Here is a 21,810-nt window from a genome sequence, read left to right as displayed (position 1 = left end):
TTGCTAGCCAGCCGTGCTGCCGGCTAGCACGATTCCCAGCGACCGGATGGTCACGTAAGCGGAAAAAAGGGACACACGGGGCATTTGGAGGCTCCACGCACCCAGGAGGCCATCTGACCGGGGAGCTGTTGGATTCTTCCCCCAACGCTCTCAAGCTGCAGGGAATCGGGCTGCAGATCGGCAGCCGCCTTCTTGGTCCTCCACCGGGACACGTGGTCAAGCGTGTGACCGGCGTTCCCTCTATGGGCGCCGGGAGCACTCAAAAGAGCACCGCAGAAGCCGGAAGAGGCTTTGAAAGCCCCAAATTCCACTGGCTCTCTGGGGAGGGCCCAATCCAAGCAGTGCGCCGGCAGTCGGGCCGCAGATCGGCGGCTAGGACCGTTTCAAGCGAAGCCGGCTAGAAGAAGGGAGGCAGTGAGCGGCAGAACCGTGAGTACAATGGTGCAGGCGTCAAGAATCAGGGGTGCCAAGCCCAGAGCCCATGTGCACCCGGATCCGGGCGAGGGGACCTCCAGGAGGGAACCCCCAGGCACTAGAGGGAGGTCTGCCAAGAGAGGCACCCCCAGGCCCCAGAGGAAGGGAACCTTGGAAAAGGAGGTTCGGATCACCAGGGCCTCTGCTAGAAGGTTCAGGGCCACCATCAGCCCTTCCCCTTCCGGATCTCACTCCCCCGCAGGTTCCCGGCCCTGGAAGAGACCCGGGAGTCATCCCCAGATTCCCCTATGGACTCAGGCAGAGGGCACAGCTCCTTATCACCCCCCCTCTCGCTTGCACACCTATTTGAGGCAAGGAATGACCCCTTTGGGCGCAGGGCACCCAGTCCAGCCAGGTACCATTGGTACCTCAATCTCCTGATCACAGAGACTCTCCACAGCCTCCAGAACTCCAGCCTTCCCTGCCTGAGCTTCCTGCAAGCTTCCAGGTTTTAGCCAGGGCCATAGCTCAGGGGATTGCCTCTGGGATGAATCAACAGCCCCAGAGTTCCAGGAGTAGGTCTTCCCGGGACCAGCCCAGGGGTCACCAGGATCGCCCCAGGGCCTCTGCTACCAGAGGGCCCAGGTCTCCCTCTCCCTCCACTGCCAGGGAGGCTTCGGAATTGGAGGAGGGAGAGTTAAAGGAGGTGGGGTTCTCTGAAGATGAGGATGCCCAGACACCTGAGGCCCCCAATATTGCTGGCTTTCCCCCCTCCTTATTTAGTTCTTTACTCTGCAAGGCCAGGGCCACAGCAGACCTGGATACCCCTCCAGATCCCAGGCCTGCGACTACCACGTCCAGCACTAGCGGGAGTAAAAAGAAGGCTCCCTTCCATAGGCCACCATGGAGAAGGAAGAGATCCCCACTCCAGAGATGTTCCTGGAGGTGCTTAAATCCCAGTGGGTTAAGCCAGGCTCCTTCCCCAACCCGGGGGGCAATGAACAAAGGTTCTATAATCTTAACCCTACCTTTGCCCAAGCTCTGCAGGTTCCCGAGGTGGACAATCCACCCTAGCTTCAGCTTCAGTCATGGTCACTGGAGACATCGCCAACTGCCTGAAAGCAGAGGACAAGAAGGCAGACATCGTTTTGCGTAAAACATTCCAAGCAATAACCTGGGCCATTAGGGCAGCCGCTTCTGCCTCCTTTTTCAATAGGTCTACAGTGTTATGGCTGGAACAGCTGAGACACAGAACTCCAGCCACGGAGGTATGACTTCTGCAGGACATCTCTAAGGTGCTGGCAGCCATGCAGTTCTCAGCTGACGCCACCTTGGACTCAGTTAAGTATGCTTCTCGAGCCTTATCATCCTCTGTAGCGTCCAGGCACCTGCTGTGGTTGCGACACTGGCAGGCAGAGTCCCGGGCTAAGTGGCACCTAGCAGGAGCAGACTATTCCGGGGACAAACTTCGGTGCCTCGTTGGATCCTATCCTGGTGGAGGACAAGAATAAGCGGAAGGTCTTCCCGGCTACAAACAGACGGTCAGATCACCGTCATGCTCCGTACCCCAGGAGAACATCTTACTGCCTGCCTGAATCGGACGTCCAGAACCAGAGGTACCAGAACCCCAGGTTCCATCGACAAGGGGATAGGCAGTTCCCTAGAGACAGGTTCAGGGGCAGCAGCAGAGCAAGCGGCCATTTCGAGGAGGGGGCGGCCGCCCTTTCCGCAGATTCAAGTGATCCGTTTGCGGATCACCTCATTGGCGGTCGCCTCTCAATTTTTGCGGATGCCTGGGAGCATGTCACTTTGGATGAGTGGGTCCCCCAGACTGTTAAGCTCAGATTACAGCTGGAGTTCCGCTCGCAACCCCCTAATAGATTCTGTACCTTCGCCTCCTCCAGGGATCCCACCAAGCGGGCACTTAAGGCCAAGGCCATCAAACATCTGTTAGATATCAGGGCCATTGAAAGGGTCCTAGAGGGCGAGAAGGGCTCCAGATTCTACTCGAACCTGTTCCTGGTTCCCAAGAGTTCAGGGGGGTGGAGAGCCATCTGGATCTTAAACTACTCAATTCCACGGTGGTCTACTGTAGGTTCAAGATAGCCTCTCTGAAATCCATCTTAGAGGGCATCTGACAGGGCGACTTCTTGGCCTCCATTGACCTCACGGAGGCCTCCCTTCACATCAGAATTGCCCTGGAACATCGCAGGTTCCTTAGGTTTTCCCCTGAAGGCAACCACTTCCAATATAGGGCCCTACCCTTCGGGTTGGCTTCAGCTCCCAGGACCTTTACCAAGGTGCTGGCTGTGGCCGCAGGTCACCTGCGCTCCTTCCCAGTATGACTATTTTGTTACCTAGATGACATCCTCGTCCTAGCCAGGTCCCCAGACATGGCCAGGCAGGACCTGGAGATCCCCATCGACACGCTCAGGTCCCTGGGGTTCTCCATCAACCTGGAGAAGAGTCACCTGGTCCCATCTATCAGGCTCCAGCACCTCGGATCTATTATAGATTCGGTGTCGGGGGAGGTTTTCCTTCCCCAGGATCAGAAGGACGGCATTGTGCAGCTGATTCATAAGGTTCGCAAATTACACTCTGTCCCTGTAGTTCTTCTTTCCAGGCTCCTTGGGAAATTCATTTTTTGTATAGGGATCATGCCTTGGGCTCGCCTACATGCCAGGGAGCTTCAGTGGTTCCTGCTTCCATACCAGAAGGCCGGGACGAGCGACGCCACATTCAAGGTTCGAGTGTCGTCCCAGGTGCTGCTCTCGCTTCATTGGTGGCTGACCCCAGCATTGGACAAAGGATCCCTCTTCAAGGAACCAGCAAGGAAGGTACTCACGATGGATGTGACCTGTTCGGCTGGGGAGCACACCTGGAGGCCCAGATAGCCCAGGGCCGCTGGACTCCAACAGATCTGTGCAACAACATCAACTGGTTGGAGCTCAGGGCCATCCACCTGGCCCTACGACACTTCAAGACCACGGTGACTGGTCATCATGTCCTGGTCCTTATGGACAACGTGGCAGCCAGGGCCCACATGAACAGACAAGGGGGCACCCACTCCAAGGCCCTTCGTGACGCCTTCCGATTAGAAAACTGGGCAGAGAGGCATCTCCAATCCATCAGAGTGGAACACATCTCCGGGATGGAGAACCAGCAAGCGGATTGGCTCAGCAGGGAGACAGTCGACAATGGAGAGTGGCAGCTCCATCCCAGCGTCTTCCGGCAGATCTGCAAGAGGTTCAGGCGGCTGGTGGTGGATCTCTTCGCAACCCCAGCGAACGCCCAGCTGCCGAACTTTATATTGAGGTTCCCGTCCAGAGGAGCAATGGACACGGACGCCCTTCGCTGCAGATGGCCACCAGGTCTACTTTACACTCCCCCCCCTTCCCCTCATTCCTGGGGTTTTGAGGAGGCTGGTGTCAAAGGGAGCAGAGATGATTCTAGTGGCTCCTTTCTGACAACGCCGCCCCTGGCTAGCAGACTTGCTGGTGCAGTCCTTAGCTCCTCACTGGAGGATCCCCCCCGGGGGAGGTGTCCCTACACCAGGGGTCTCTGGAGCATCCGGATCCGGAGTGGCTCCATCTGATCATCTGGCGATTGAGCGGGAACAGCTGAGAGGGGCCCAATATTCTGCAAAGGTCATTAGGACCGCCGAGGTGTCCAGGAGGCAGTCCACCACCCGCATCTACAACGCCTCCTGGGTTGCCTTTTCTGACTGGTGTAAGGCAAAGGACATAATACCAGCCTCGGCTTCTGTATCCCAGGTTCTGGACTTCCTACAGGAAGGCCTGGAGAAGGGTCTGGCCCCCAGCACCCTTAGGAGACAGATCTCTGCTCTCTCTATGATCCTGGAGGGGGGGGTGGACGCACCACCCTTGTCCCAACATCCGGTCCTCAGGCGCTTCCTTAAGGGAGAGGCGAATCTGAAACCCCCAGTGGTCCATCGATTCCCTACCTGCGACCTACCCATTGTCCTCCAGGCATTGACGGAGGCACCATTCGAACCCTTGAGGGAGGTTTCCCTACAATTCCTGACCCTTAAGGTCGTTTTCCTGGTTGCCATCACCTCAGCCAGGAGAGTATCCGAGATCAATGCTCTGTCCAGCAGAACGGACTTCTGCACCTTTCTAGAGAACCGGGTCATCCTCAGACTGGACCCCGCGTTCATGCCCAATGTCAATTCTCCCTTCCACAGGGCTCTAGAGATAGTTCAGCCGGACTTCTGTCTGCAGCCCTCCAGGGATAGAGAAAGATCCTGGCACAGGTTGGATGTCAGAAGAGCCTTGCACATCTACCTGAAGCACAAGGCACCCTTTAGGCGTTCAGAAGCCCTCTTGGTATCATATCAACCGTCCACCAGAGGTGCCAAGGTTTCCCCGACCACCATTAGCAGGTGGATCAGGGTGGCCATCTCACAGGCCTACGAGGCACGGGGACTTCAGGTCCCAGAGGGCATCACAGCACACTCCACCAGAAGTGCGGCCACCTCAGCAGCCTGGGCCACCCAGGTCTCCATAGAGGAGATCTGCCGGGCTGCCGCCTGGTCTTCTCCTTCACCTTTCATTAGGCATTACAACTAGATGCTTACACCTCCGCAGAAGCAGCCTTTGGCAGGAGGGTTCTACAGAGAGTCCTAGACTCTTGAGGGGCTCAGGCCCATGGATCCCTCCCTAGGACATCTTGCTTTGGTATGTCCCATGTGTTACTCCTCCCACGCCTCACCTTGGAAACTGGCAGTTGCTTACCTGAACTGCATGTTTCAAGGAAGGCATGGGAGGAGTCACTTCCCCCCCCCTTTAGGACTCACTGCGCCAGGGGCCTGAGTCAGTTCAGTGGTCAGTCAGGGCCAGGCTGGAAGGATATGTGCTTGCACTGTCTTTGTTCTTTCCTTCCAGGTGCTCTGCTATGATCCATCGGTTAATCTTGGAGGCACGGAGGTGTGGCCTCAAAGATTACCTCAGTCTCCAGGGCAAAAGGGCTGGGTTAATACCCATGTATTACTCCTCCCACGCCTTCCTTGAAACATGCAGTTCAGGTAAGACCAATTGCCATTATTTACAAGGAAATTAGCTTTAGCCTCACTGGTGCAAAATTATAGCGGAAAAGAAAAAAGAAAAAGAAAAAAACTATTCATACGTTTCCACGTGTGCATGGAGTGATTGTGGTTGTATTTAAAAGTCTGACAGCCCAAGCATAGAAACTATTTTTAAATCTATTTGATCGGCTGGTATACTTTGATGTCTTCTACCCAATGGTAGAAGAGCAAAGAGACACTGACCAGGGTGTGAATTATCTCTGAGTATCTTCCTTACTCTGCTAAAGCAGCGAGAGCTGGCAATGTCATCCAATGGTGTTAGAGGGCAACCAATGGTTTCTTGTACTGAATTGATCACTCTCTGTAGTACCTTCCTGTCCGCAGCTGTTAAACCAGCATACCATACTATAATGCAATATATGAGGACGCTTTCAATGGTGGACCAATAGAAAGAGGTCATCACCTGTTATTCCACCTGATTTTTTCGCAGGACTCTAAGGAAATGAAGTCTCTGTTGGGCCTTTCCAATTACCAGGGACATGCTGTTTTTCAAGGTGATATCTTGACTAATAAACACTCCCAAGAATTTAAAAGAGGAAACCCTCTCCACACAGCCCCTCTCGATATCCAGTGGGGCAGGTTCCTCTCTGTGTTTCCGGAAATCTAGCAACATCTCCTTTGTCTTGCTAGTATTTAGATGTAAGTTGTTTTTTGAGCACCATGCAGATACTTTCTGGACTTCTTCCCTGTATTCTGTTCATCCCCTCCAGTTATGAGACATAGCACTGTTGTGTCGTCTGCAAACTTTATTATGATGTTGGATGGATCAGAGGATATGCAGTCATATTTATACAGCAAGTACAGGTAGGGGCTGAGCACACAGCCCTGAGGGGAGCCTGTGCTGAGCTTCAGTGTGGAAGATGTAAAGGACACAACCCTTACTGTTTGTGGTTGATCCGTCAGGAAGTCTGATCCATTCACAAGTGAGGGGAGGGAAATTCAGGTCAGTCAGCTTTTCAGTAAGAATGCCTGGGAAGATGGTGTTAAAGGCCGAGTTATAGTCTATAAAAAGCATTCTGACATAATTCCCAGATTTCTCAAGGTGGCTCAGTGCAATATGTAGAGCACTGGCGATGGTGTCCTCTGTCGACCTGTTGCTTCTATAAAGCAAACTGGTGTTGATCAAAATTTGGTGGAACCTAAGGTATTATAGGACCAGTTTCTCAAAGCACTTCATAACTATTGACATCAGTGCATTGGGTCTATAGTCATTCAGGCTATTTAATGCCTTGGTAAGGCCACACTTGGAATACTGCATTCAGTTTGGGTCACCACGATATAAAAAAAGATGTGGAGACTCCAGAAAGCGTGTAGAGAAGAGCAACAAAGAGGATTAGGAGAGACATGATAGCAGTGTTCCAATATCTCAGGAATTGCCACAAAGAAGAGAGAGAGTCAAGCTATTCTCCAAAGCACCTGAGGGTACAACAAGAGGCAATAGGTGTAAACTAATCAAGGAGAGAAGCAACTTAGAACTGAGGAGAAATTTCCTGACAGTTAGAAAAATTAATCAGTGGAACAATTTGCCTCCAGAAATTGTGAATGCTCCAACACTGGAGGATTTTAAGAAGATGTTGGATAACCATTTGTCTGAAATGGTATAGGGTTTCCTGCCTAGGCAGGAGTGTAGTTGGACTAGAAGACCTCCAAGGTCCTTCCAACACTGTTATTCTATTCTATCCTATCCCATCCCATCCCACTGGGATTGCCCCATCCCACCCATGCTTGCAGAGGAGGTATTTTGCAAGCCCATCGGCCTGTTTATATTTCCCAACTAGAAGGGTCAAGAAAAAAACCTTACCTGCCATTGTTCCTGCCCTCTGGAACATTTTCCTCTCTACAATGTGAGGTCATACCCAACCTGATCTTTTGTAAGAGCCTCATAAACTCATAAAACATTTGCATGGCTGTTATTAAGTTGCCATGGTGAGGAAAGGGGGGGGAGCGCATTCCATACATACCTTTGGCTAGAGTCGAATCTCAGATTACTACAGCAGGCTTGTGAGGCGTGCACCTCATTGAAGAATGTGATTTATGACACAGACTGAGGGGAGGGAAGAAACTGGCAAAGTTCAGCCAAAATTTAAATGAAGTCAAATCTGACTGCCATGGGGTATTGCCGAAATGGTGTTCCTAATAAATGACTGGATTTCTTTTGAAACTTGGTTCGAGGCTCATGAATTAATTATGGCATCTTTCAGAAACCTGACACCCACTGTCAGGCATGCCTTCCTCAGTAACCAAGAAAGAAACCTCTCAACTCCATTGCTTGTGGAATTAAAAGTACTTTTACTGGTTATGAATAGATAGCAGTGAAGTAAAGTAAGGTCTGAGTCAGAAAAGCGCGAAATCATACATATCAAACATTTGCCCAGCCCCCTCCCTCCAACAATCCCCATCCCATTGCCCAATCTGCAACTCCCTTAGGTGTCATGTGGGTTGCATCTCCAAGAAGCATCATCAGGTTGGTATGCAGGATGGTTGGCCTTGACCAGGTCCAAACATCAGCCATCCGTATGCGCCTAAGATGGTGAGAACTATTCCTCTTGTACCATTTATTCCCATCCCAAATACCATGCCCCCTGTTTCCATGGCAGCGAAAGCAAGTAAGCGAAGCAGAGGCTGACACCCACCCTCTGGAACATCTTCACAGTGTGAGGTCATACCCAACCCTCCTAATCTTTTGTAAGAGTCTAAAGAGGGAGCATCATAGTGGATTTCCGTTAGTAGATTAACAACAGATTCTACTCCCCTGCCCACCATTCCCATTTGTAATTGGATCATAGCGTTTGTTGGTATTGATTTATGTTTTTAACATGCAGTGAGAAAGAGAGATAGGTATGCGTTATTCTGTGGTAAGACGGCTGGCCAATACATTTTATAAATAAATAAAATAAATATTTTATCTATGGTAGCCAAAATTCAAAAGCAAAATGGATTAGATTTTAGATTAATAAATTATATTAAAAAACATAAACTTTCACGATCTGTAGCTCACTTTATCATGCAGTACAGGGGTGGGTTGCTGCCAGTTTTATTACCAGTTTGCAACCTGTGCACGTGCACTATTCAAAGTAAATTGTTCTTCATGCATGCACAGAATAATTTACAGTGAACTGTGCATGTGCAAACACTAAAACCCAAAGTAGTGGCGGCCCAGCAATGGCGAGGGAACCAGTTCGGGGGCGTGGCAGGCCTGGGTCCCTGCTGGTTCTGCAACCTAGGCCTGAATTCCATTACCAGTTCGTCCAAACCGAGAGCAACCCACCTCTGATGCAGTAGCTGAACTAATACAGGATTTAAATTGAAATTAGATAAAAGAAAGAAGACAAGGTCTTCAAATGCAAATGAAACATATATGAGACAGATTTCAGGTACCTTACCAATTAACAATTTTAATATGTTAAAACCCTATTCAGTGTGTTGACATTTTTTGAGGTAGCCTAAAACCTCTTGAAGTGAGTTCAGCAATCCCTTTTCAGTTGGTTTGATAAAATTTCTTTTTTTCCAAAATGGCTGATTTCAGAGCTGTAATTCAATACTGAGAATTGAATTGTTTTGATAGTGTGTTGGCCTTGGTGTCAAATTTGTGGTCATTAGTTCTTTTGATTAATGTCCTGTTTGTCATTTGTAGAATCCAGAGTGGCAGATAGTGGTATAGGAAGAGAATGTGAAACTGCTTTTAAACTTGTGTATGAAGTTATTGGTATCTGTGATGATGGTGTAAATAAAACAGAGTAAATATTTGAGTTTGTTGCAGGATCTGGTTCCCATGTTAACATCATCATTTTTATTTTTGGTGGATAGTAGTTATTGGTGTGTTAGGGACTGATGGGAAGTCTTGTTATTTAATATCAGTGATGATATTCTTGATGACTCCCAAATATTTGCCTAGTGGCTTTATGAAATCTGTGATGTAACAGTGGTGTTATGTAACTGGAAATGCTGTTGTCATAATGCCAGCCCTTCAAGCTAGACAAGGTCAAGAAACCTGACACCACAGGAACTCCAGGAATGCTATTTTATTAGTGTACTATGTATTAACAGAATCTTGAAAACTCATGCAAAATTTTCACTGTTCACTTTAAGGACAAGGTTAGAGCAGAGCTGTTCTGAGACTTTCCATTTTCTACTTTGGCAGGACTAAGTAATCTTTTCAGCTCTCCCACTTTATTCTCTAGATTTCTCTACCCAATAAAGTCTGAGAACATCATCCATGAAACTTGATATTCCAGCTGTAATAATTCTTATGCTTGAGACAATGAGAGAGCCCAGATTCCCTAGTGGCTTTAGGAAATTCTTTCATCAGATTTCATAATAGTTTCTGATATGTTGCTATGGAGGTTTGTACTCTGCGATGGTGGAGAATTATTTCTTGGCTTATTTCATACAAATTATCTTTTAGACCACTAGACCAATCTCAAGGTTAACTTTCTTAGAGTTTACATGCAAAATACTAAGTGGTGCAGGAAACAAAAAATATAGAGCTACTAAATTTTAGATGTAGAAGAACTTCCAATCAAAAGAGGATGGTTCTAATCTTTCGCTCATTTGGAGACAGTTTTGATTTAAATAAGTTCCAATTAGTTTAAAAAACATACAGGTACTGGATTAAGACAATCATTCCCTGAAGCAAACCATTACCTAGCACAGGGGTGTCAAACTGGTGGCCCGCGTGCCAGGTGTATCATGCCCAAGTCACGCCCACCCCAGCTTTGCGAAGGGAAAAGCGTCATGAAACGTCATGTGATAGCAATGCGACACCATAGGTTTGACACCCGTGACGTAGTGGACACAGAAGAAAAATTAAACTTAGCATAGTTTTTGGCTCACTTGTTTGTGTTCCTGCAGAGAATGGATGATCCTTGGTATTGATATTGCATGTGTGCTGATTTGCTTTGGTTTAGCTTTAACTTAAGGAAAGGTAAGTTTTAAACTTTCATCAAGCAGCTTCTGCTTGGTTCTTTAAAAATTTTTTTTTCCTTTCTAATAAAAAAGGGGGTGAGAGAAAATCTGATTTATATGCGTCAAAACCATTTGCTTTTTCTTGAGATTATGAAGATATTTATTGTCTATGCTGGCAATTGTCATTTGCCTTGAAAGAGGGTCCAACAGGCTGAAATAATGAATAGGATATGGCTAGCTTACTCCTTTATTATAGGGTGAAGAAAGCAAGTCTTATGAGGAAGTGTGAAGTATTGGGTCTGCTGAGGCTCCAGTCATGTTCAAGAGGTGACATATATGTTCTCTGTTAAAACTTAGAGCAATGCAATGGCCAATTATTTTTTAAGGAAGGAAGCAAGGCTGAAACACCTGGTCCCAGGGTTTTGTTAATGCTTGCTTACTGAGTTTCTACAGCTCCCAAGAAGTTTAAAGTTTAGTTCTTTATTAACTTTATATCCTGATTTTTTGCAGAATCTTAATATAAGATCTGCTCTATCCTGTACATTCTGTGATACTTGTCCTGAGCAGGCTCACTTAAAAATAATTTCTATTGATTCCCTGGACAGTACTTTCACTACATTCTAAACTTGAAGATGGGCGGCATATACATTTCATAAATAAATAATCATTTAATGCTTTATAAATGCGTAGTTTTTATATTTGATTTACTTACTATGAACTTGCTATCTCAAAAACTACCAGAAAGCCTGCCTGGCTATGGCTGCCTAGCACGTTGGCTGCCCAGCGCTGGGACATGGGCCAGGCCCAGCTGGGAAGGAGAAGGAGGAGGAGGTGGCGATGACGGCTGCGGAGCGAAAACAGCAACTGAACGTCCTTTTGAGGAGACCCTGTAATATATTAACATGCCTACCTTGGCTTCTGCACCTAAAGAACTCTATCTCTGCAGTTCGTTGAAAGATCTAAATAAAAAGACTGAAGTAAAATTGGAGAAAACAAGCACGAAGAATTATGTCAAGATCTTTAAGGTAGCGGAAGAATGACGGTTGGATAGAGATGAACAGAAGGCCTATGTACTTTACATGAAATATGTAACTGTGTATAATCTTATTAAAAAGAGGCCTGACTTCAGACAGCAGCAAGACTACTTTCATTCACTACTTGGACTAACCAATATCAAAAAGGCTATTGAAGAAGCCAAACAACTTTCAGAGAGTCTTAAGCTCAGATATGAAGAAGCAGAAGTGCGAAAAAAAGGAGGAGAAAGACAAGAGGAATAGCAGCAGAAAAAAGAAGAATTAAAAGACGATGCTAAAACCTCTTCAGAAATATCAATGGATCCCAACGGGACAAATTAGCTGGTCAACGGAGACAAGAAAAATGTGGCAGACAGGAAGGATTCTTCTGAAAAGGGAACAATCACCACCAAGAAGCTGTTTACAATAATGATGGATAGAAGCATCAAGGTTATGATCATGGATGCCCGGTGCTTAAAAGATTACCAGGAATCCTGCATTATAAATTCTGTTTGTGTTCCAGAAGAAGCTATCAATCCTGGAGCCATCACTAACAGGATTGAAGCTAAACTGCCAGACCCTTCGAAGGAGCTGTGGAAAGAAAGGGTCCATGTGGATTATGTTGTCTTGCTGGACTGATTCAGTTCAGCGAAGGACCTACAATTAGGCACAACTTTGTGTAGCTTCAAAGATGCCCTTTTCAAGTGGAAAAGTAAAGCTGTGCTATGGAATGAGTCTTTGGTCCTAGATGGAGGTTATGAGAACTGGCTGCTTTACTAGCCTCAGTATACAACCAACGCCAAAGTGACTGCCCCACCGTAGCCAAGATGAGAACATTTCTGTCTCTTTGGACTTTACTTAGCCATCATTGGAAGAGCCAGCTCCAGTTCCCCCACCTGTTGTCTATGTCAAACCCTCTGTGGTAGAAGCACGTGAAAAATCAGACACTGCAAGTGAGCAGGAGAAGAAAACAGATGTACTCTGATTGCTAATTCCTAGCGGAACAATTGCTGCTGCTCCGACTAGCATTCTCAGCCAGCCCATCTCGGCCATGAAGGTTATTCCTCAGGTTGATCATAACAAAAAACCCTCGACCAAAATGCCAGATGACCAAAAGGCAAAGGCCAAAAGCCCAGCAATTGTCAAGCCGCTCAATTACAACAGGAAACTGGTTCCGGATTGTTCTACAAAGCCATCGCTGGAGACGAAGCCCAGATGAAGAGAGGAGCCCCGGGCACGTCAGGAAGGCTACGGTGGTAGAAAAAAACAAAGATGAAAAAGAAGAACCAGAAGAGCAGAGAGGTCCAAAGGGCAGAAAAGAGAGCCAGAGAGGACCAGGGAGACTGGGAAGGCTGATAAAATCTCCAGAGGTATAAAGAAGACCAAGAGAAGAAAGAGAAAGATCAGCCCACCAAAGGGGTCTATCTGGAAAGAGTCCCCAGAGATTCAGCCAAGGTGAAAAAGAAAAATGTCACAGGGAGCGAAAGCCCTGAAATGAGGAAAGAATCAAAAATACCACCAGCGAAAAGGAGAAAACTGTCCGGACCCCTGAAACACAGAGGCACAGATTTGCTGAGGAATCCCAAGGGCCTTTGAGGGGAGACTCTGCCTTGAACAAGTCTCAACGAGAGCTGTTAACCAGACCCCGGAGTAAGGAGATGGGCAGGATCATCCCAGGATAGCCTCATGGCTGGGCCAAGTTTCTGGATACAGTCACCGGGACTTTTCAATACTATCCTTCGCCCACCAATTCAGTCCACATGACCCGCCGGAAATGAGTCCCACAGTTACTACGTGTGCGACTCCCCCAACCCATAAGCCAAAGCCTCTGTCTACCGATCTGTGGGACAGGGAACACTCCAAACTGAAGAGGTCATACTCGTGCCCAGACATCACTCAGGCTCTGCAAGAGGAAGAGAGGAAGATAATCCCCACTTCGAATGTGAATTGTGAGAATAAGCCTGTGTGCTATCCAAAAACAGAAATTTCCAGGCTTTCAGCCACACAGATGCGCCATCCAAATCCTGTGTTTTGCAGGATGGGACTGGCTCTGACTGGCCTTCGTAATTTGGGGAACACTTGCTATTTGAATTCAGTGCTCCAGTGTTTGTGCAATACCTCCCACTTGGTGGATTATTTCAACAGGAACTGCTATCACAAAGATATCAACCAGTCTAACTTTTTGGGGTACAAAGGAGAAGTAGCTGAAGAGTTTTGCATCATAGTGAAAGCTTTCTGGACTGGGCAGTACAGATACATCAACCCCAAAGACTTCAGTCACCATTGGGAAGATCAACAAGCAGTTTGCTGGGTATAGCCAGCAAAATTCTCAAGAGTTACTCTTGTTCTTAATGGACAGCCTCCACAAAGACTTAAATAAAGCGGACAACTGAAAATGCTACAAAGAGGAGAATAATGATCATCTGGATGACTTCAAGGCATCTGACCTTGCCTGGCACAAGCACAAACAGCTGAATGAATCAATTATCGTGGCCCTTTTCCAAGGCCAGTTCAAATCCACAGTGCAGTGTCTGATGTGTCACAAAAAATCACTGATGTTTGAGGCTTTCATGTATTTGTCTTTGCCCCTCGCTCCTCTAACAAGTGCAGCCTACAGGAATGCCTTAGATTATTTTCCAAAGAAGAAAAACTGACTGTTAACAATCAGTTTTATTATAGCCATTGCAAAACTCGAAGAGATTCCATGAAAAAAATAGAAATATGGGAGTTGCCACCTGTCCTTTTAGTACATTTGAAAAGGTTTTCATATAATGGGCAGTGGAAACAGAAGCTTCAAACATCTGTTGACTTCCCTTTGGAGAACCTTGACCTCTCACAATACGTCATTGGCCCCAAGAGTACTTTGAAGAGATACATCCTGTTTTCAGTATCTAACCATTATGGAGGGCTGGATGGTGGTCACTACACAGCTTACTGCAAGAGTGCTACCAAGCAGCGATGATATAAATGTGATGATCACAAAGTGTCCGACATCTCGGCATCCTCAGTGAAGTCTTCAGCTCCTTATATTCTCTTTTATATGTCTTACGAACAATGGGCTGCAGATGTAGCCACATAAAGGAAGGATTGAAGGATGCACTAGCTGGTTTATAAATTACTGAACTGAGACCAATGTAAAGTTGCCCAAAAAGGGCTGCAGCAGTTCTTTATCCAAAAATGTATTTTAGTGCTATTGCTGAACATTAAATTATTAACTCTGCTGGTTTGTACTGACATATTTGTAGCTAGGCTTCAAAATTATAAATCTTTGCTTAGTCCTTTGAAAAGTGTTAAGAGTTGGATTCGAGATGTCCTAAAATTCAATCCGTATCTTTCTTTCCTCTTTCCCACATTTATTTATGGCCTTGTCACACTAACCTTAAAGGTTGATTCTTCTGTGAATATCTTATCCAGAGATAAAGATTGGAATGTACGTGTACATACCGATAATAAAAAGATCCGATCCTTTACGAAAAGAAAAAGAAAAAATTACCTGAAAACCATGCCAAAGTTAATACAATAGTAGGAATATAATTGTATTTCATCAAATTATTTCTATGGTATTAATAGAATAGAATTGATAGAATAGAATTCTTTATTGGCCAAGTGTGATTGGACACACAAGGAATTTGTCTTTGGTGCATCTCAGAAAAAGAAAAAAAATACATTCATCAAGAATCATAAGATACAACACTTAGTGATAGTTGGTGCAATTTATGTCCAGGATGTGAAGGGTCTGTAGGTATTGTCACAGCCCTCTTTGTCAGCCTCTACCTTGCATGCTTGCTATTGGCTGCCATAGTAATGGGAAGGTTGGGGGGGGAATGTGCAGGTGGAGATATCTTGAGAAGGGAGGTTTGTTCTCACCATTTTCTGCACATGCTGATGGCTTGTATTTGGGTTTGGTCAAGGCCAACTGTCTCTGCATACCAACTGAATGGGGCCACTCGAAGATGCGCCCCACACAACACTTTTGGGAGCTGGAGATTGGACATTGGGTTGGGGTAACTGGGGGAGGGATTTGGGTAAATGTTTGATACGTACAAGTTCACGCTTTTTTGCTTCAGATCTTGCTTCAATTTTGCTGTTTCCATTTCATGTCCAGTAAAAGTACCTTTTCTCTAATTAAATGGAGTTGGGGGTTTTCTTTCTTGGATATTGAGTAAGGCATGCCTGACATTAAGCAAGATCTCTTTGCAACCATACTGGAGTTAAAACTTCTGGGGGGGGGTTATACCCACCATGTCTAACCCCTGCAGCAACCAGAAGGACCTGGGGGCTGCTGGATTCTCTCCTCCCCTGGAAACAAAGTAGATGGCTGAACTGAATCTTGAGGAAAAATCGGTCCAACCCAGATGATCCCTGGGAGCGGGATTGATGAATGATCCTGAAGAGACCCTGGCAGGAGTTACAACCATCTGGTGCCGGCGATCAGAGGCTGCCTGGCAGGAAGCCAAAAAAGAGGATCTTATGATGTCCCATGCTTTACAACTTCTTCAAGAGAAATCAAAGAATGTGTGAAAGTCACACCAAGAGGGAGATTGGAAGAGCAAAGCAGGCAGAAGGGGAAGCAGAGGCCCTGGCAAACACTGAATTGGCCCTGGGAGCTGTTCCAGGAACTAGGCAGGCCTCAGGAGCTCCAGCTGCCACAGCAGTTCAGGCACCATCAAAGGGGGGGGGTTAGCCCCACGGGGTCAAATTCCAAAGATTCCTCCTCTAGGAGTGAAGTACAGAGGAGATCGCAAAGCACTGGGATTTTTTTGGCTCAAGTTTGGAATTACATGCAGGAGCATGGGGAAGATTTCCCATCAGAAGCTGCCAAACTGAGAAGCGTTACTATGTCGTTGGAAGGTACTGCAGCTGACTAGATGGTGGCCCTTCATAACAATGATTCCCCACAGCTGAGGGATTACAGTGGGTTTATGACAGCCCTGAGAGAATGCTTTGAAGATCCTCTTGCAAATTGGAAGGCAAGAACCAGATGAAAATGTTAACCCAGGGTCAGAGATCTATAACAGAACACACTCAGGAGTTTCGTGAGCTAGCTGTGCACATGTGGGGGTGGTCCCAGGAGGCATTGATGCATAGCTACAGAGATGGCCTCTGTAGACGACGTGTACCAGAGCTATATGAACAGGGAAGCTCCCCGAGACCTGCAGTGCTGGTATCTGCTGTCTGCTGATGTGGAAATTGACCTAGCCAGAAATCAATACCACTGGGACAGTAGGTGGTTTGCTACCGTGGAGCAAAAACTCACTTCCTGCCCCAAGAGAGGCCCTTAGAGCAAGGAAAGGGAGGCCAGAAACCAAGCCTAGATCGACGGTGTGCTTCCAATGTGAGAAGGAGGGGCATCAAGCTGCCAATTGCTACTCTAAGCCTGGCCCAAAACTATCTTCAGCTGGAGGAAAAAACCCCCGACAAGCAGCCAGTGAAATGCCCTAAAACAGCAAAAGAGCCCTGAAAGGTGTGGAAATCGCTTATTTTCCCTCTCCAAGCCAGGAGGATAGGGAAACCCCAAGCACTTCAGGGGAAAGCGAAATCGACTCCGACTCTGAACCCTTGATAAGTCCTCATGCGGGCCCCATAATCATTCCAGTAGAACTAAGGGTACCCTCAACCGATGCCAGGGAAAGATGCTGGCCCTTTTAGACTCTGACTGCACCAGATGCGTTATTAGCCCAGAGGTAGTGGAGAAAATGGGTCTAAGACTGAGAACAATGAAAGTACCCATCGCCTTTTTCCAGTTGGATGGGTCAGTTACAGGGGGCAGGGCATTTTGTAACTGAACTGGTAGAGATGTAGATGGGGACCACCAAGAATCTTTAAGTTTCATCGTCACCCCAAGGATGGAATGGCCCCTTATACTGGGATTACCTTGGCTACGGAAATGGAACCCGCAGGTGAACTGGAGGAAGGACCTGCTACGGATCCATTCCGCCCAGCCGGCAAAGGGGAGGAGAAGACTTCCCACATAGCCAAAGCCACAACAGAGATGGCAGCAGTGTTCATACACGAAAGAATGGAGGGGGAGGAACAAATCCCAAAGGAATACTGGGACCTCAGAGAGACATTCAGTGAAAGGGCTTCTGATAAGCTTCCACCCCACCACCCCACCACCCCACAGATTGCAGCATAGAAATCCTCCTGGGGGTGAAACTCCCCCAGCCACAGATTTACTCAATGACCCCAGAAAAATTGGAGGAATTACGTAACTTCATTGATAAAAACCTAAAGAGGGGGTTCATGCAACCAGCAAGGCCACGGGTGGCCGCACCAATTTTATTTTGAGAGAAAAAAGATGGCTCTCTTCGCTTAGGCATTAATTACAAAAATTTGAATGCCATTTGCCCCTCATGAAGGACATATTAGCTCACTTGGTCAAGGGGAAATTTTTCACTAAGTTGGATCTAAGGGAGGCTTACCACAGAGTCTAGATAAAAGCAGGAGATGAGTGGAATACTGACTTCAACTGCCCTCTGGGTTGCTTCCAGTTTACAGTACTCCCATTCGGACTGTGAGGGTGCCAGCCGTTTTTATAAGATTTATAAGGTGTTGCACAAACAACTGTATAAGGGGGTGTTAGTTTGTCTTGATGACATCCTCATCTACACAGAAACTTTAGAAGAAAACTTGTGCGCTCAGTCCTGAAAAAACTCTGAACCGCTGATCTTTATGCCAAATTGCCTAAGTGCGAATTCCACCAGGAGAAAATTGACTATTTTGGGTACCGCATTTCTCATGAGGGTATTGAAATGGATATGGAGGAAGTCCCAGCTGTTACAGAATTGTCCTACACACACCCACAAGCAGCTACAAAGTTTTTTAGGATTTACCAATTTTTACTGCTAATTTATCCACTCATTCACTAGTATTGTACTGCACTGAATCTCCTAAAATCAAAGGGAGAAGCAAAGCCAAGACCTAATCAGCCTTTGAAGTGGACTATGGAATGCCAAGCAGCCTTTGAGAAATTGAAATGACTTTTTGCAGCTGAACCTGTTTTAAAACATCCCCACATAGATGCACTGTTTTTTATAATAAAGTGTTTTATTTTTTTCATTTTCATACAAATAACCACATGTATACCATTACATAACCAACACTATTTTGTATTATTAAATATTATATCAATTTGTCTTACCATCAACCCCCAAGAACTCTTGGCTCTTCTGCTCTCCATACACAATATTTGTACCCTATCCACTTTCTTCTCCCTCTCTCCTCCTCCCTACCTCTTTTCTTCCCTCTGTCATCCTTTTCTTCTCTACTTCCCCTTCCTCTCTCCTTCTCCTCTTTCTTCTTTCCATCCTTTCTCTCCTCCTCTTCCCCCCGCCCTCTCTTCTAACCCTCTCTTCTTTCTCTTGCCTTTCTCCTCTCTTCCATACTCTTCATCTCATTTACATGGGGTATTTCAGCCTCTGAGCAGGTTCCAATTTATGTTGATGGTATTAGTAATTTCATTTCAATAAACGCCTTTAATTTTAACATCTATCCTCCTTTAAAAACAAACCAGAAAAGTATACATATATAGCAATTTGTTGTGACTCAGCAGAAGTTTGCTGTGAGTTGAGTCGGGATGCAAGATTAACAATGCAGCTGGGGCTCGTTAGTGGCATCTTCTGGTGATAAAAGAACGGATGGTGCCACGCCCTGGTTGCAGGAGTCAACGTTCATCATTCATCGGTCGTGGTTTGTTTGTGAGAGACACTTGGAGAAGTGATTTGCTTTCTGTAACCCTGATTCAAGGAGACATTTGGAGAAGTGAATTGCTTTGTAAGAGTTTTGTTTTGCATTCAGTTATCTTCTTGTCAGAGACTTTATGTTTATTTTTGGGCTCGCAGCCAGTCTGAGCCGAGGACTGATAAAGTTCTTTCCTTTCAAGTTTGTCTGCCTGTCGTCTGTTAACGAGCGAAGAAGGGGGGACTGAACAGCAATTTATATTTTTAACCCCCCCCCCAACTTATTTTTGGTTTGGTTACAATTTCCAGCTGTTCTCATAGTTATACATCATTACACGCCCCAAACTTTTAGTTCTGTCTCTATAATATAATCTCAATAGTTTTCCATTATATTTCAAGTTCCCCCTACATTTTTCTATATCTTTACCTAGCTTACATTTAATTATCTTTAAATTGCAATCCTTACTGTTCAATTCTTATTACAATTCCGTTGATCTGCTATATAAAAAACAAGCCACACGCACCTCTCTTTTATTCATCTTCTTAAAAGCTCTATGTGTATCCATATTGCATATATTTCAACCTATATTTGATTCTTGTCATTATCATATTCAATCATTTAGCAACCCAATTTAATTATCATGTAAAAGAGTAAATCAGTACTCTATATTCTCTACATAATAATTTCTAAATATCCAATTTCTTCCTGGTGAGCCTTTTATCCCAAGCTGTAAACTGCTTTTTCTTTCTACTGGATATATATTCTTCTTTCTCAAACTTTTCCATCTCCCACTGCTGTGTCTTTTGACATATGTCTCCCCATGTTCTCTTCCTCTTTTCTCTTATTACTCCTTTCTTGTCTTTCTTCTCTATTCCTATCTGGCTGTTTCCTTTCCTTTCTTCTCTAAGCCCTTCCCTTTTTGGGGGGGACATATCCCCCTCTTCAATTTTCCCCATGTCAAACCCAGTGAAATCTTGTCTGCTTTTCATTTTCCATTGTTTCTACAGTTTCACTACCCTCCCCTTCTTCTTCCCTGATTTCCTGCCTTTCCTTAATTTCTAACTTCAGAATTCTATTTAAGTTTAATTTTAATGACTCATGTATATTTTTTATAATTGCACGTATTTCTTCAAATTCCCAACTTTTCATATTGTCCAGTTCAGAAATTACAGTTAATTATAATTTAAGTTCCACGGTTTCTTCTTATTTCCCAATTCTGATCCGGCTTCTATTCCAGTTCAGCTGAAATGGAGAGGAAGAGAAGGAGGAGACATCTTAATCGCTTCGCTTTCTTTGTTCTTCCCTCTGGCAAATGGCTCTCTATTCTTTCAACTCGATAATTTTTCAGCAATACAACTTGTATTTTTAAGTCCAGAAAGATAGAGTTATGAACAGAGAAAATAGTGCTTTTTCTTTATTTTCCTTCTTATTAAGCTTAAGAGATGTAAATTAGAACAAGCTTGAACAAAGCGAGTCTCCTTGGTGTATTTTTAGCTTCAGTTCCCCTCTCTTTCTTTCCCTTTGTGATGTTTTCAATTGTCAATTAATCTCTTTTAAAGACATAGTATTTTCAGATCCAAATTTAAATTTTGTATCTCAATGGGTTAGTTGTCAGTTCTCTCATTTCTGACTCCAAGTTGTTTAAAACAAGCAGTTCTCTTTGGGCTTAATGATTTAAACCACAATTTTTTTCCTTATTTCTTTTCTTTCTGCCAAAATCCCAATCTATCCATTAATATTTTCTACTCACAAGATTCTTTGCCTTTTCCAAATTCTGATTTGTGTCAGTTGGTTATTTAAATCTTTTTACCAGGTTTCGGCATTCCTCCCATACACTGCTTCTGCTCAGATGCTTAGTCCAGAAGTTTCAGCTTGACAGCAGCCATGCTACCTCCCCCAACGCCGATTCAGAGAACTAAACTCTGACCTACAAGAAACCTGTTGCGTTCCTCTGGGTCTAATGAAACACAGCTCTTTCACTTTTCCTACAGGAAAAAGATCCCCTGCATTTGGTTTGTCAGCCAGAATTTACATAAGGCTCTTCAGAGCCCACAGTTTTCTGTCTGTCTCACTGAGGTACGTCCAGTCTTCTCATAGATGCACCATTTGTGGTCCAAGTGGATGCAAGTGACACGACAGTTGGCAGTGTTACTTCAAACATGCAGATGGGAACCTACAAGGTTGTGCCTACACCTCCCGAAATTGACGGAGGCAGAAAGAAGACGGGCGGTTTGGGAAAAGAAAGCTTTTGCAGTCCTGTGGGCCCTGCTAACTTGGCGACATTTTCTTGAGAGGGCCAAGCACCCATTCGATGTGTGGACTGATCATAAGAACCTTGAGATGTTAAAAACCCCACGAAAACTGTCACCCAAACAAGTTCGCTGGGCACAACATTTTAACTGGTTTAACTTTCTGCTGAAATACCTCTCTGGGGGGGAGGAACTTTATGGCTGATGTCTTGTCCAGGCTACTCCAGTACAACAGTGCCAGATTGGTGGTGATTCAGCTGGTCATTTCTGCCAAACAACTAGCAGCCCCAGTGGTCACCAGAAGCCAAGGGAAAGTGGACCTAGATGTGCCCACTGACCTAACAAAGGGAGGCACTTGTATCTGATGAATGGTTCAAGTTCCTCTAAAGTGAGTGCACTATGCAGGAGGGCCTTGCATGAGATGGAGCCAAGCTGTATGTATCTG

The 21,810-nt window shown here is 45.7% G+C and overlaps 1 protein-coding gene and 1 pseudogene across 5 annotated transcripts in view; both read left to right on the top strand.

Moving 5' to 3' along the window:
• CLASP2 (cytoplasmic linker associated protein 2) overlaps positions 1–21,810 on the top strand; it is a 378,890-nt gene that overhangs the window by 64,898 nt on the left and 292,182 nt on the right. The window lies entirely within an intron of this gene.
• On the top strand, positions 10,951–14,515 carry LOC116522986 (annotated as a pseudogene).

This window comes from Thamnophis elegans, chromosome Z (genome assembly GCF_009769535.1).
Source record: "Thamnophis elegans isolate rThaEle1 chromosome Z, rThaEle1.pri, whole genome shotgun sequence".
Classification (NCBI taxonomy): domain Eukaryota; kingdom Metazoa; phylum Chordata; class Lepidosauria; order Squamata; family Colubridae; genus Thamnophis; species Thamnophis elegans.
Note: the sequence above shows the minus strand (reverse complement) of the source record. Positions and strands in the feature narration are given on the sequence as shown.